The sequence below is a fragment of the Castor canadensis genome, chromosome 9, assembly GCF_047511655.1.
Source record: "Castor canadensis chromosome 9, mCasCan1.hap1v2, whole genome shotgun sequence".
Taxonomy (NCBI): Eukaryota; Metazoa; Chordata; class Mammalia; order Rodentia; family Castoridae; genus Castor; species Castor canadensis.
Window position 1 is genome coordinate 78647330 of NC_133394.1, and position 15837 is coordinate 78663166.

A 15837-nucleotide genomic window follows, 5' to 3' on the forward strand; every position below is an offset into this window, starting at 1 on the left:
TTTTAAATCATATTCTCTTCTTCCCTCTAGTGTTACCCCCTTCCATTTATATTTTCCTTCTGTCTATAATTCGAGCTCTATCACACATATTTTCTTCTGTCTCTATTTCCCTATTAATAATTCTTTCTTTTTTTTCTTTTATACATATGTGTATACAATGTTTGGGTCATTTCTCCCCCCTTCTCTCCGCCTCCTCCCTTACGTCCCCACTCCCTCCCTCTCCTCCCCTACCCCCTCACTACCAGGCAGAAATTATTTTGCCCTTATCTCTAATTTTGTTGAAGAGAGAGTATAAGCAATAATAGGAAGGACCAAGGGTTTTTGCTAGTTGAGATAAGGATAGCTATACAGGGAGTTGACTTGCATTGCTTTCCTGTGCATGTGTGTTACCTTCTAAATTAATTTTTCTTGAACTAACCTTTTCTCTAGATCTTGGTTCCCTTCTCCTGTTGACCTCTGTTGCTTTAAAGTATCTGCATTAGTTTCTCTGCATTGAGGGCAACAAATGCTATCTAGTTTTTTGGGTGTCTTACCTATCCTCATACCTTCCTTGTGTGCTCTTGCTTTTTCATGTGATCAAAGTCCAATATGGTAGATCTATGTTTAGATTTTTAAGAAGCCTCCAAATTTTTTTCCAGAGTGGTTGTACTAGTTTGCATTCCCATCAGCATTGTAAAACGGTTCCTTTTTCCCCGCATCCTCCCCAACACCTGTTGTTAGTGGTGTTGCTAATGATGGCTATTCTAACAGGGGTGAGATGGAATCTTAGTGTGGTTTTAATTTGCATTTCCATTATTGCTAGAGATGGTGAGCATTTTTTTATGTGTTTTTTGGCCATTTGAACAATTCTTTCTTGTTACTATATTTTTAGCAGATAAACAGATTGCCAGATCATGTTGTTGTTTATTTTCTTCTTTTCTCTTCCTCCTTTCTTTCTCAATAGAATATCAACTACGTCTTTTCAAACTGTCTCACTCTGCTTTCTCTTTAACTGCACTATTAAACTTATATGTCACTCCTTCCTGCCTTATAACCTCATACACCTTATTTATTTATTTATTCTTTTATTGATTTATTAGCATATTATGTTGTACTAGGAATACATTGTGACATTTACAAAAGTGCTTGCAATATATCTTAGATTCATCCCCTCCATCTTTCTCCTTTATCTACCTCCCTCCATTTTAGGACAGTTTCAATTGTTCTCATTGTTCCATTTTTCACATGTGAATAAATAGTACTTCTACCTTATTTGCTCTCCTTCACTCTTTCCTTATGACCTCCCACTGGTATGAACTACTGCACAGGACATGTTTTACCCTCCTGCCCTTCATTTTTATTAAAAACAAAAGATATTTTTGTTTATGATGGCAATACATGGAGTTTCACCATGACATTTCCATACACACACACACACACACACACACACACACACACACACATTATACCCTGTATTGATTCATCCCCTCCATTTTTCTCCCTTCTACCTTAGTCCTCTTCTTTTGGTCATTCCAACAGTTTGAATGTTCCATATTCACACTTGCATCATACATCTTGTATTCATTACCATTATTCTTCCTTTCCATTACCACCCTTATTCACTAGGGTGTTCATTGAACACTTAGGTGAATCTTCTTTTTGCTTATATTCCTCTAAAGATATTGGAGCAAAAGTGGTGATTGGTTTTCATTAAGGAATTGCTGTAATTTCATGGTTGTGGCATATCAATCGTGATAGCTTCTGCAGCTAAGCTTCCTGTCTCTGAGTGGGTAGAGGCATGGATGCAGTATCTTGAGCACTGATTTTGAATGTTTGACTACTGAGCTATATCCCCAGTCCAGTGATAAGAAAATATACTACAACATAGTCATGATCCAGTCTAACCTAAACACTATATAAACACAGGAGATTGGTACCTCCAGCTAAAACTTGTCCTCATATACATAAATCCCAATGTAAAAAGGCAAGTAGCATGAAAAAACAAGGGAACAAATCTCCTTCAAAATCCAAAAACTCTACAATAATAGGGAAGAGAGTGAAATTAAAAATAATGAGCTGAAAAAAGACCCACAAGAACAATTAATGAAACAGAAGATGTATGAGCACCTGAATGAATTCAAAGAGGATTCATAAACAGCGGACTGAATGCAAAGAGAATTCAAGCAAACTGCTGAATGAAATAAGGAAAAAAATGCAAAATATGAGAGATAAATTCAATAAAAATATAAAAATCTTGACAAAAAAACCCTGAAATGTTGGAAGTGAAAAGCCCAATAATCTAAATAGGAACATTTAAAACTTTGCCAAGAGAACAGAACAAGTGGAAAATAGAGTACTAGAGAGTGTAGATAAAGTAGTATAATTGGATCAACTTAAAATTGAAAATACTAAGAAAATACTAAGAATTTGCAAGACTACTGAGACACCATCAAAAGATCAAGCCTATGAATCATTGGTCTATAAGAAGGAGAACAGGTACAAACTGAAGACATAGATAACTTGCTGAATAAGATAGAAGCAGAAAGCTTCCCCAGTCTTGAGATAGTGGGTGTCATTCTTGTGCAGGATGCTTTCAGAACACCAAACTGGCAAGATCAGAAAATAAACATCCCTGAATGTATTATAATTAAAACTCAAACTATATGGAACAACAAAGAAAATAATGAAAACAGAAGCAACAGCAAATATAAAAGCATACACATAAGAATAATAGCTGATTTCTGAAAAAAAAAACCAAACTAAAACATAAAAACCTCTAAAAGCAGAAGGATATGCAAGGATATATTATAAGCTTTGGAAGAAAACAACTGTGAACATAGATTAATGTATCCAGTGACTTTATCCCCCATATTTGAAGGAGAAATAAAAACCTTCCACAATAAAGGAAAGCTAAAGAAATTCATGACAATTTAACCAACACTGCAGAAGGCATTCAAATAAATTCTACATACAGAAGAAGAAAATAAACACAACCAGGGAAATACAAGAAAGAATAAATCCCACTAGATGAGTAGCTCAGCAAATGAGTTATAGGGGAAAAAAGTAAACATCACACAATAACAAAATGATAGGAAATGCTATATACCTTTTGATATTAATGCTCAATATTAATTGTCTCAGTTGTCCAGTCAAAAGACATAGAATGGTGAGTTGGTTTAAAAAGAAAGACCTGACTATTTATTGCCTAAAGAAACACATATCACTGGCACAGACAAGCATTGGCTTAGAGAAAAAGAATGAAAAAAGGGCTTCCAAGTAAAAAGACCCTGAAAGCAGGCAGGAGTTACTATTCTCATAGCTAATAAAACACACTCTAAAGCAAAATTAGTCATAAGAGACAAAGATGATTACTTCATATGAATAAAGAGGAAAAGAAAGTCCATGAAGAGGAAATAACAATTAATAACATATATGAACTAAACATTGGTATATCCAACTTACTTATATAAACACTACTGGACTTACAAGCACAGATAAACTACAATTCAATAACAGCTGGAGACTTCAATATCCCACTCCTGTCAGTAGATAGGTCATACAGACAAACTAGCCAATGAAGAAACTTCAGATTTAAATGACAGGATAGAAAAAAATGGACTTAATAGGGACCTACAAAATCGTTCACTCAGCAACTGCACCATACACACTCTTTTCAGTGACACATGAAACTTTATCCAAAGTAGATCAAATTCTAGGACCCAAAGCAAGTCTCAACAAATACAAGAAAATTTGAATAACTCCCTGTATTCAATTAGACCACAATGGAATCAATAGAAAATATACATTAAATATTCAAACATGTGGAGACTGAATAAGACATGGCTGAATAACCAATGGGTCATTAAGGAAATAAAGGGAAAATAATCTTAGATATAATGAAAATGAAAATACAACTTACCAGAAACTTTGAGAAAAAACAAAGGCAATGTTAAGTGGAAAGTTTATAGTATAAACACCTAAATTGATAAAACAGAGAGATCTCAAATAAATAACCTAATGATATACCCCATACACCTAGAAAAACAAAAGCAAGCCAAACCCAAAATTAGTAGGCAGAAAGAAAAAATTAAGATTAGGAAGAAATTAATAGGATGGATACTGAAAAACCACACATGGAATCAATGGAGCAAAAGATTGGCTCTTTGAAAGACAAGTAAGATTTACATAGCCTTAGTCAAACTGATGAGAAAGAGGGAGATGACCCAAATTAACAAAATTAGAGTGTCTGAACAAATACCAGTGAATTTCAAAGGTTCATTAGAGATACTTCAAAAACTTACACTTCAGAAACTCAAAAATGTATTACTCAAACTAGAACCTTATCTTTAATCCTGCACAAAAGCAGTTCAAAATGGATCGAAGATCTTAATGTAAAACCTGAAACTACTACAGGAAAACATATGGAAAACTTCTGAAGATATAGACATAGGCAATTATTTCCTAACTAGGACTCTGATTACCCAGAAAATAAAACCAAGAATTGGCAAAGGGGATTGGATTAAATTAAGAATCTTCTGCCTATTAAAGGAAATAATTTTCAGAGTCAAGAGACAACCAACAGAGTGAGAGAAAATCTTTGCAAGTTATTTGCCAGTTACTGAATTAATATTTAGAATATACAAAGAGCTCAAAAAAACTAAACATGAAAAGAACAAATAATCCAATTAAGGAATAGGCAAATAAATTAGAAAGTTCTCAGAAGTACAGTGTGAATACTATCAAAAAAATAAGCAACAACAGATGTTGACAAGGATTTTGGGGAAAAGAAATCCTTATATGCTATTGGTGGGAATGTAAACTAGTGCAACCTCTATGGAAATCAGTATGGAGGTTCATCAAAATGTTAACAATAGACCTGTCTTATGTCCCTCCGATACGTTTCTTGGACATATAGCCCAAGAAGTGTACATAAACATAAAAGAGAGACACTTTCATGCCCATGTTTATAGCAGTACTATTCACAATAGTCAACCACAATAGTCAACTGTAAAGTCAGTCTAGAGACACAACTACTGAATGGCTAAAAAAATGTGGTACATATGCATAGTGGATTATTACTCAGTCACAAAGAAAAACAAAATTAAGTCTTTTGCAGGAAAATGAAAATGAATAGAATTGGAGGTCAACAAACTGAGCAAAGTAATCCAAAAAAAAAAAAACCAAATATTACATTTTCTTTCTTATGCAGAATCTAAAATGATAATAATAGGAGTCTTTGCTCCCATTTCCTATGTGGGGGACAGGAAATGTTTCTCTCTCCTTTTCTCTCCACCAATCTGTATTTTATACCGCTATACTAAAATAAATCCTTCCTAAAACATTTTTAAAAATTAAAACAAAATAAAATGATAACAATAATATCAAGAACAGGTCATGAGGGTAAAAATTGGTGTCTGTCAGTGTGGGGGGAATCAGTAGGGAAAGTAGGGAGAACAGAGTAGATAATGGGGCAAAGAAGGTCATAGTACATTGCATACACACACACACACACACACACACACACACACACACGAAGATATGTAATAAAACCCATTCAACACTGTTTGAAAATTGGGGGGAAGAGGAAGGCAGATTAAGGGAATACAATAGAGAGGTGAACGTATTCAAAGCACACTGTATGCATCTATGAAATTTTCTCTTATACTGTTAATGATTCCTAATATTTAAAAAATTTATTAGTGTTGAGTGCAATGTAATTGAGAATTCATTCATTACACAAGTGAAGAAACTGCATCAATATATGTGGGAAAGTGTATATGGTGGACGGCAGAAGAGGCTGGGGAGTGGGCGACAAAGGGACCAGATGAATTTGCTCTTGTAGACAGAACAGATTTCGGGGAAAAGGGATGCTAACTTGTGAGATATATTCCTTCCAAGAATTTGCCAGAACTTGAAGCCCTATATTGGAAAAACCTTTACACTTGAAAATCCATTGCAATTAATTTGGTTGTGGCTTGACTTTTATTTATGGTCTGTCTCTACCTCACTTGTTGCTTATTCCATTCTTGGCTATGAAGGGTTTAGGGTCTGCTTTTTTAATATGTTAACCTCAGGCAGGGTGTTTGCCAAATATTTAATAATGTAATGGGTTATAAAGTTATTTATATTGAAGATTATTACTATCACAACCTAGGAAATGGAAATTCAATTGAGTACAAATGACCCTATTTTCCCAGTGTAGTGTCAGGCTTGTATGAGAGAATTTATGGACAAGAAAAAAAGCCATATTCAAAGTCACTGTTGAAAGTAGTATCCACACAGCAAAGAGTATCTCCACCAAATGGGATATGTAAGTAAAAACTGCCTCTTGAGATTGTTGTATTTAGAAAATCAGTCCTTCCTTCCTTCCTTCCTTCCTTCCTTCCTTCCTTCCTTCCTTCCTTCTTTTCTTTCCTCCTATGCCCACCTTTTCTTATATATAACTTATTTTTAAAGATTTGAAGTGTGGAGGTGATATCAAGCACTAGAGTAGGAGTTGAAGACAAATATCTTACCTGCTAAAACTTTCTATGTAACTATAGTCCAGTGATCTAATCTCTTCAGGTATGAGTTGATTTACCCCCATTGGAGGAAGACTTGAATGACTCTTTCCCATGGAGTTATACAAGTACTTGATGAATATCTGGTTGCAAAACTGAAAAGACAGATTGTTCCTCTGTGAAGTCTGTTAGAGCAAGTTAACATAAAAATAAATGTAGTTCAGGTGCTTTTTAATGACATTCTATCTTTTGAGAATTACATTAAATAGATTCAAGCACCTGATTTCATATTCCATAGGAAATCTACTATCTGTCATCTTTCTGAAAATTTCTGGGGGATCTGTGTCAACACATTACTTTTGAATTCAGTTTTAAGGGTCTGAGTTCCTATTCACACTGGACACGTGGCTTAACCTACACCTAATCTCCTGTGTCTATTCTCTTTTGTCTGTTCTTGGGCAGCCATGGAACTCAACCCCTTTCATTTAAGAGGGGAAGCATAGCACACAGAATTTGGGGACAGTCTTGATATTTGGGACTAAGTTTTGGTTCTGACACTTATTCCTGCATAAATTGGGCAAGTACTTCAGCTTCAGTATTCTCACTTCAATACTGGTTTTAAATTGTTCTGTTTCATAGAATTTTGTGAGGAGTAAGGTAACCATTTAGATATTCAGCATAGAGCATGACATTTTATAAATATTCAGTATACAGTCTGAGATCATTATTAAAAGTCGCTTTATACTGAAACGATGTGTGTGTGTACTGCATATTCTGGATGTCTTAGAGTATTGGGTAAGTGTTTATTACATTGGAGCAACACAACCATTGACTATTAAGTAATGTTGTTTGCAAAGATTACATCTGGGGACAGTTTTCACTGCATAAAGGAGTAAATTGTAATGAATAGTGACAAATGCTATATTACAAGGATAAAAAACAAAGGGCTAGTGATTCACTTTGCCTTGGGAAAGGGAATAGAAGACTTCAGAAAGAGGTCGTCATTGAATGAAGTTTTGGTGGGTGACTAAGGGTTTATCAACCCTTACCAGGTTACAGTAAACAAGTATACTAATACCCCATGTCTCATTCACTCAGTCATTTCATACACTAGTTACTAGACATCTAGTTCATGAAAAACACTACTCTCTGTTTGGTTTAAGGGGGAAGATAAAATATTTAAAGACAAACACTGGAAGGATGTAATGTGCTTACAAGGGCAGGTATCAGCTCCTCTGGGAGTGTATATCAGGAGGTCCTATCTTTGTATGAGTGTCACATGTAAGCTGGCATTCATCCAATCCCACAGTTGATGCTGTCACTACCCAGAATCCTGCACGGTTTCACCACCTTCACTGCCACCACTCTACTTCAAGGGACCATTGTCTTTTACATGGGTTACTGCAAAGCCTCCTAATTGTTATCCCCACTAAAACCTCCCTATTTACAACCTAGTCTCTCAACCCAGCAGCCTAAATTATCCCTTGAAATCTAGAGTCAGTTTATGACACTTCTTAGCTCAAAACTCTCTGATAACTTTATCTTGCTCAGAGTGGAGTCTGTCTACAATGTCCTGCAGGATCTTCTGGTGGGCTAACTGGTTCTGCTACCCTCAGGGTAGCCCTGTGATGTCTCTTAGCCTGTCCCTTTGTTCTGACCATCCTGGCACCGTTCCAATGCATAAACATGCCCAGAACATTCCCTTCTCAGGGTCTCTGTGATTGCTGTCATCTCAGCCTAGACTGCACATATCCCAGACTATCCTCCAACTCATTTCCTTAAGATATTTTCTCAAACACTATGTTCAAAACTTCACTTGGACCCATTCTATCAAAGAGCCATTTCTGTCATTTCAGTAGCTCGTATCCCCTCACCCTGAATTGTTATACCTATTCCACAAAACATACTTCATATTATTTGTTTAATTATTGCATCTCTCCCTTTCCTAATTGTGAGCTCCATGAACTATATCTAAAATAGTTCTGGGTTCCTAGCAGGTTCTTCCTACGGGGTTGCTGAGGGAGTGGATGAGTACCTGACATGTCTTGATAAGGAAGCTTTACACATGTGAGATGACAGGCTGTCTGGGGGAGGCTTCTAGGCAATGGGAGTCACACCTTCACTGGTTCTGAGCTGGGAAAGACCTTCTGATTTGGAAGAAACAAAAGAAGCACATGTGGATAGAGTGGAGAAAGCAGAGAAAACTAGAGGTGGATGATCATTTTATCCCCCTTCAGTTTTACTATGATAATTAAAAATGAGATTCATTTATCATATTTTAGACTTTTGAAGAAAGTGGAAGCTTCCTCTTGTTTATAAAGTGACCAGCTTGCAGCTGTATGGCAGAATAATTGCCTGGGATGACCTGGCTCTTTGTGAAGTTGCAGATTTGATAAGCTTTCCTGGAATAATTTGATGTTCATATTTGATAGAGAAAACTCTTTTGGGGGTAAATCTTTTAGGTACCTAAAATGGAAAATGTGGTTTTGTTAATCTGCATTTTTCTTACTGTCCAATATTAGAGACTGCCCTTTCTTTGCATTTTATATTAAATATCAGCATCAGCAAGACATTTTTGAAATGCTTGAAATTATTGTATCCTCTTTTCTTGGCTGTGAGTTTCTCTCCCTAGCTGCTTCTGTTAAACAACCCAAGTGATTTCCCTCTGGCTGACAGTCCCTCCAGTGAGTGATGACTTCATCACCTCTGCCTTGGGGACCAGAATGCCAGCCCTGCCTGGAAATCATGGAACTTGGGCGGGTCACTGTCATCTCCAGTGTGAAATGGAACGTTTACTCTTGAAAAACATACTTGACTAAAGAAAACATTCCTTTATTTAAACACGGGAATAAAGTGTTCTCCAAATGAGATCTCTGTTGAAATGGCTGAATTATGAGAAAAATAAATGTATATTTTTGCTTCTGAAGATAGAAAATGTGGCTAAAAGAAAGTATGCTGAAAAGTTATGAGTTCAATCATATTATTCATTTTAAAATGCTTTTTGATTCACTTATTACAATTTAAATCATTTCAAAGAAGGTGACACATTCACTTTGGCTTGAAGTCGAGAAGGGTTGGAGGGAAGATAACAACTGAGCATTAAGTCCTAATTTGTGCATGCTTCTCCCTGAGGTCAGCTGGGGCTTTTCCAGCATGGCTGCTGTAGCTGCTGGAAAGAAGGTGTTGGTGAATGGAGAATGTGACTAGAGTGACACAGTTGGGGTAAAATGACCCTATCCTGGCACTATGGAGGGAACTAAACTTTTGTTCAATGTGCCTTACCTCAGATATTTGGCAAACCTGGTTTCCCTTCTGACAGATTAGCTATAAGAGGTCAGAATATGCCTGGTAACTAATTTGTGACCTGCAAGGCAGAGATTGCAGCTGTGAAATTCATATATCTGATGAATAAAGCCTGTCCACAGTTTTGAGGCTCAGTGCTGGATAAGTTGGTCAGAGGTTGGGATGAATGCTAAGACTGGCAGGGTGTAACATTGCTAAACAGAAAAACAAATCATGTGCTGGATTCGGGAGTGGGGAACATTCATATGAGTTCTAACGTTATAGTAGTAAGGGAAAGCTAATCTTTCTGAGAAAATGGGGGACGTCATTGAGTGTGATTGCCATGGTCAAATCTTTATTTTTATCCTACAAGAAATGAAAGTCTAGGTAATTTAGAGAGTACAGAAAATTATACAATGAAATGGAAATGTTGTGTGACCTTGTTCTAATCCTTCAAAGAAGCAGTAATTCCATTTTTTCTCTTCTTCCATAACACAGGCTTAAGAAATATTCTCTACTCCTATTTGTTATATAGAAATTTAAACATTGTACATGAAATTGACAAACAATGAAGAGGAAAATCATAAAATAACGATGTTAGTAACAAACAGTGGTGGGCTACAGGGAATGGGGTCCTAGCAATAAGTCAGTAAATAAAATTTGAGGAATAAGATTTAGAGATGAAATCTGATGATATGTCTAGGTGTATATTGCAACCTGAAAAATACAAATAAAAAACCTTGCAGGTAGTCATGTTTATATATCAGTGTGGAGGTGGATTAGAAAATGGAGGAAGCCTGAATAAGGAAGTTAGTTTTGGGTCAATTCTAATAAGCCAAATTGAAAGTATGTAGATCCTGGTCAATGGCAGTGCAATTGGACTCAGAAAGTGGTAACAGTTAATGGTGAAACCACAGAAGTAAAATTTTTGGGAGATATTGGATTCAGAAGACCAGGGCACTGAGATGGTCACCCATACACCTGATGATGTGGCTCATGATGTTAGGAAAATATGGAGTGAGAAAGAAAAACAAACTTTTAGCCCCATTCCAAATACTTCAGAGATATGAAGAATTAATACATAGTCAAAAGAACTCAAAAGGATGAAGGGAAGTAACAAAGAATTCAAGGCTGGCATCCCAGTGCTAACCATATTCACAGGGGTTTAAGAATATTCAGAGAGTTCACTGTTATCCTAGAGAGAAGACAGTTACCAGAGGTGAGGCTACCACTGGGAACCTATTGGGAAACAGAGATCTATCAGGTCAGCTAGAGTAATGAAATAGATGTTTAAGAACTTGTGACTAATAGTGTTTCTTTAAAATATAGTTTGAGTGTGGAGGTCAAGGTCAGGTTTGGAAATGGGGACCAGGGATGTATAGGGTGAACAGAGACTGGATTAGTTTTTCATTAGACTGAATATAGTAAAACATGTAGCATGTATATTGGTCCCCCTGTCTGCCCAAGATACATTTCAAGACCCTCAGGAGATACCTGAAACCATGGATAGTACCAGTCTGTGTATAAACTGTGCTTCTTCTTATATGTACACACTTAAGATAAAGTTTAATTTATAAATGACTTAAAAGGAAATGGAACAATAATATGATGCAGTGAAAATGAAGAGAATGTGGTAAGTTTCTCTCTCTTAAAAATATCTTGTTGCACTATATCCACCTTTGTGATGATGTGAGATGATCAATATAACTGGTTGACTGTAATTAACTGAACACCAGAAGAAAATGGCATGAATGGTGGAGGGATCCTCTACAAATTATGAAATATCAAACTTGATCTGTGGTCCAAAATGTCCCTTTAAAAAAGCATTTTGCGCATAATATTGTGTGTGGAATATTTATTTAGTCATTTCCTGACTTTTATGTTTCTTTTAAATTTTTTTTTGTCAGTACTGGTGTTTGAACTCAGGGCCTTGTACATGCTAAAGAAGTGCTTTACCACTTCCAGCACTTTTTGCTTTAGTGTGTTTTTTAGATGGAGTTTCCTGCTTTTTGCTCCGGCTGGCCTCAGAACATGATCCTCCTACTTTTGCCTCCTGAGTAGCTGGGATTACAGGCATATGCCAACATGCCTGCTGTGTTTCTGAGTTTTGCTAATACCTCTATCTCTAATCTTAAGGGTGGGGGAAGAAGGGAGGGAAAGAAGAAGAAAGGGGAGAAGGGGGGAGAGAGAGAGACAGAGACAGAGAGACAGAAAGAGAATAGAGAGAGAGAGAGAGAATGCATGTCATAATGATACTAAGACATGAATTCTGTGATCTTTAGGACATATATTACCAGGTATACTTAAACCACCTTTCTTCAAATACTATAAATTAATGAACAAAAAACTTAGAAGATTTTTATTGAGTTTGGCTACTTTTCTTTCCTCAATGGGATTCTAATCTTTCCATGTCTGAAGTTTATAGGTCCAACTCCATTTGATTTATATGAGCAAAAAGAAAAATCTTAATAGTATTTTTTATAACTATAGAAACAAATATATTCCATTTTCACATAACTCACAAATAGCTAGACAGATCTTGCTTAAACCTTCAAAAGACATTCCATTTTAGACTAGACATTAATGTGGAAAACTTGAGGCCAATGACTTAACATTTAAAAGTCTTATATCTAGGAGATATACAAGAAGGAAAAAGAAAGAGAGAGAGAGAGAAAGAGGGAAGGAGGGTTCAAATTACAGACAGAGAGAAGTAAAGTAATTATGAATCACTTGGTAAATTTTTCTGAATCAATTTCCATATATAAATATATTTAAATTTTTAATTTCTATTATGTATTATTTATAGTTGATGTGTAAAATGCACATCTTAATTTCAGTTGAATTATTGCTTTTGTTTCTGGAAAGCATACAGGTTAATATTTTCTCTGGATTGTACAATTTAAATGCATCTTTTTTTATGATATTATGAAGAAAAACAGGAGCATGAATGCATTTTAGTTCAACACTTAACCATTCACAACATGTCGGGGGCGGGGGGAGCAGAAAAGCCAAGAGCTGACTTACCAGACATCATTTCTTCTGTATGGAGAAGTCCCATGGACTTCAAAGGGTTTGCTACATGAAAACCAGACTCGCAGTACAAGAGAGGGAATGAAAATCTGCCGACAATCGCCTGTTGCAGAGTCTCAGCCAATTTTGTGAAACTTGGAAGTTGTCCTTTTTGATTTTTATCAGCAAAAAATGTCTGGAATGACTGGAGTCACTTCTAAGATTTTTCAATTCTTTACATTTGTACAGACTAATATAAGTTGGAAAAATTTTGGTTTTCATTAAATAAGTCCCAATTATAATACACAAAGTGTTAATACCTATAATTTCTTTAGGGACAAATAAAAGTTTTAAAAAATTTCTATACATTTATTATAATCATAATATTTTAGACTTGGAAAGACTTACACAATTATAGTGGGGAGTTACCTTACAGGAAAAGATGTTTTAAATGTGATTTACTTGGATTTTCACACTTTGTGACTTCTGCTTTGGGAAGAATGCATTTCCTGACTCTGATCTGCTTTCCATGGGTGAAATAAGAAAGTCTTCAAATATCCTCACCAAACTCCTTTCTATGATTTTTCAGCCAGTTATTTGAGCATGTTAGGAAACAGAAGATAAGGTTGGCTTCTGGCCATAGATGACAATGCTACCTTGGTAGAAACTGTCACTCACAAAGTGCAACTTAACTGAGCTCTTCTGAACACATACACCTATAAAAAATTTAAATGACAAATGCCAGCAATCCTGAAAACACAGCAATAATAAACACCATTGTTGCCAAGTGGTAGTCCTATCACTTATCTTTGCTGATGGAAATTGCTTGAGAGAAACTCAGTTTTTAGAAGAATTTATCAACACCACAGTTAAAGGTAAGGTGTCTTACATCTTCTACTGTACAGAACTTCTGTGTATCTTCTTGCAGATGAGTGTGGTGTTTATGGTCTAGAACAACTTAACTGTGTATTGGTGCTGATGCTTTTTACAGAAGGAATTGATCTCTCCTCTCTGTTAACCTAGAAGCCAGCATGAGGAAAGCCAATGAGCTGACGGGGGAAGGAAAGATGTGTCTCTATTTTTTATGATGAGAAACAAGTCTTTCTATCATAATAATGAACTATTCATTAGGCTAGTCCACATTGCAAAACAAGCAGCTGGCTTCATTTGTGTCCCTTAAATTTAGGATTTCTCTTTTAAACTTGTGTATATTGCAAGATATTTGTGTTTTCTTATAGACACAGCTTTGGTAGGATTTTGCTTCCTTTTCTATTATAGGGTGACAGCTACATTGAGTACACACATCTGCCACATTGATGTCAAGTTGTACAAGTATATCTATCATGACAGTTGCTAGTGGATCATTTCAAGTATCCAGGATAGGGAGGGAATATAAATGATCATTGCCTAAAGTATATCAAGCCGGGTATATCAATTTTGACATTGGTTTCTTGTCAAAATACTCTGTTTTTTTTTTCCCTAGTGCTTCTTTATGGCTCAAGTTAGCTTACAAAATGAAAAATACATACATGTCCTATGTAATTAACCAAATATTCAAAAATGTTAAAATTTTGCTGGAATGACAGGTCAATCCCAGAAAAAGAAAGGTTTATTAGAAGAACAGTTTCGTGTATGATTCCTACTGGAATATCCTACAATTTAAATTTAAAATACATATAAAATACTATAAGATACATGTTGCATATTAAATGCAATATGCTATATAAAACATATAAAATAATACATTAAATCAGGTGTATTGTTTAAATTCAATTTTTGTTTAAATTGATTGTAAAGTCTGTTATTCTCTCTCTGTCTCTGTCTCTCCTGTCTTTACCTCTATTAGACCAGATGACACTTGTCCTACAGCTGTATCCTGGTGTCCCTTATGTGTAAGTGTGTTTGTTTTCAGTTTTGTTTCTACAGAAACAGTGCCTTTGAACAAAGTTTAAAAAGTTTGAATTTCATATTAACATGAAAATGTATTAAAACACACATGCATTTTAGGGTGTATAGTGGATTTCTTAATCTGATTAGAACTAAAGGCGTCCTACGTGGAAAGAAATTATTGGGTTGTGGAACAATTACAGAGATCTTTTGGGGCAATTATCCGTAAGGGAAGGATTATTGGAGGTAATTACATGTTTTGATATGGCTTAATTCTTACACTGTTTACTGTAATCAACCATTAATTTGGGAAAAGCTTCCATGATTCGAAATCCCCAGCACTTAGTTTTCTTTTTTTTTTTTTACAATCTGCATTTTGGTCATATATAAGGAGGAGAGAACCTTCATGGCAGGATGATGTCAGATTTGATTTATTTAATATAAATATGAAAATAATAGAGCATTTGAATCCACATGGAAGTCATAATTTTGTAGCTCTTGCTTGGGAACCCATATAACACTAAATGCCATGTTGTTCAAAATTACCTTTTGTCTTTTCTGTTTACACTCCTTCCCTTTATCTTACCAATATCATGGCTTAAAATTCTTTCTATTTGCTGATGACTGAAGTGTGTATCCCTAGCATAGACTTCCCGTTAAATTCTGGACTCATAGCCATTTCTCTTGATCAAGAGGGTGCAAGCATGTGTTCACTCCAGCTAAGCAAACATGCAAGCACAAAATGGCTGACAGTGGCTCCTCCTTATATCCCTGATGCAGTTGTACCTGTCCTTCACCTGGGATTTGTCCAGGTCAAAAGTTCACAATCTTTCCAGATTGGCTAAAAGGCTTGGAGGATGGGTTAGGGGATACAGTTTGGCAGGCAATGAAGTCATACAGGAATATGGAAGAAGAAGCAAGGACCCTTGAAACATGCAAGTTACCTAAGTTGGCAACCTGAAGAATTTTTAAGTAATCTAAGAGGGTAACAAATACTTTGATGGAAAGATCATTTTTCTTACAGTCATCTAAATGGAAATAGCTTAACTGCTGATTTCTTCATCTGTACCACAAAACATAATAAAACAAAATAAAATACAATAATAATCCTACTCTATTCATTGCTCAGGTAAAATAATTTGTATTAGTCTTTGCTCCTCTTTTTATATTTTATCTCCTA